Source organism: Gavialis gangeticus, unplaced genomic scaffold, assembly GCF_001723915.1.
Source record: "Gavialis gangeticus isolate Ggan-Ray unplaced genomic scaffold, GavGan_comp1, whole genome shotgun sequence".
Taxonomy (NCBI): Eukaryota; Metazoa; Chordata; order Crocodylia; family Gavialidae; genus Gavialis; species Gavialis gangeticus.
Window position 1 is genome coordinate 13,926,943 of NW_017728993.1, and position 1,315 is coordinate 13,928,257.

The window sequence follows — 1,315 nt, forward strand, 5'->3', positions numbered from 1 at the left end:
GGAAGTGGCCATGTGTGTATGTGGATGGGTGTGGGGTTATGGTAGGTGGCGGGGTAGGGGAAGAAGGGCCGGGCCACCGGCTCCATCACATACCGCTCTCATGGACTGCGTGCGAGCCTCACGGATGCAGCCAGGTAGATCCCACGCCCAGGCATCACACTCCTGCTGACCCACCATGGGTTCCCTCCAGCCCCGAGGCACCAGCATGGGTTCTGCACTCCCACCTGCTGCCACCACTCCCCCGCCGTTTCCCTGCTTTCCCTCCTGCATGCCCACCTGCCACTGCTGCCGCCACTCCCCACACCACCACCACTTTCCACAGCCCCTCGCCAGTCCACATGTGACAGCCACTTCTCACGGCACTCAAGGGCACACCTTGGCCACTATTACATTCAGGTGCCTTTGACTCCATAGGTGGAAGGACTGGGTGTCCAGTTCCAGCTGGGCTGGGCTGACTGCAGGTAATTTGGTATTAAGTCATTAGTGGTAGTCTGAAAAGGCCTAATGCCTGAGGACATTTACCACCTGGAAGTGAGGAGCAAATGGAGGGCCAGGATTTGGCAGCCAACTGGAAAAAAAAAAAAGAAAAGTTATCAGGATGATACAGAACGTATCTGCTGCCATTACAGAGTTCAGCACAAGCTAATCGACTCTGCTCGCGTGGCTTTTGCAGCTCACAGTGTGTTTGGTGCTGCTGATCTCCAGTATTATCTAGCCCCCAGCGAGCTGCATGCTACACTGCAGTCACTGCTGTGCGACCACCCTGTGAAACGGTTCAGTCTTGAAAACCCACTGAGAAAACATATTCAGATGTAATGCAGGAAGAAATAGATATAAAAGCCTCCCTGGCTCACCAAAAGCATACAGGAACGTCTCCTAGCTATAAAGGAGACGTACACCCAATGGCAGGGAGGGGCCATCACCAGGGAGGACTATACTGTGGTTGCTCAGGGCTGCAGGGGGGTCAGGAAGGCCAAGGCAGAGGTGGGACTGGGACTAGTGACCCGGATCAAGGACTACAAGAAGTCCTTTTTTAAATACGTAGGAGGCAAAAAGAAGGTACCGAGTAACGTGGGGCCTCTGCAGGACACGCTAGGAAATCTGGTCATCTCACCAGACAGCAAAACTAGCTTATTTAACAGTTTCTTTGCCTCCATTTTTCTGAGCAGGGACCGGGTCACCCAACCGGTACCCCCATAGGACCCAGGGGAAGTGCAGCCAGGGCTAGGGTCAGTAAGGACTGAGTCAAGAAACTTCTGGAGGGACTGAACATATCTAAATCAGCAGGTCCTGATGATCTCCACCCCCGAGTGCT

At 54.1% G+C, this 1,315-nt stretch overlaps 1 long non-coding RNA gene across 1 annotated transcript in view; it reads right to left on the bottom strand.

Annotated features, from left to right (window-relative positions):
- The window catches only part of LOC109286607, a 9,676-nt gene extending 9,113 nt beyond the window's left edge, over window positions 1–563 (bottom strand). The window contains exon 1 of the long non-coding RNA XR_002094637.1: window positions 391–563. This is a non-coding gene — a long non-coding RNA (uncharacterized LOC109286607). The remainder of the gene's footprint in view (window positions 1–390) is intronic.
- Between the last annotated feature and the right edge of the window lie 752 nt (window positions 564–1,315).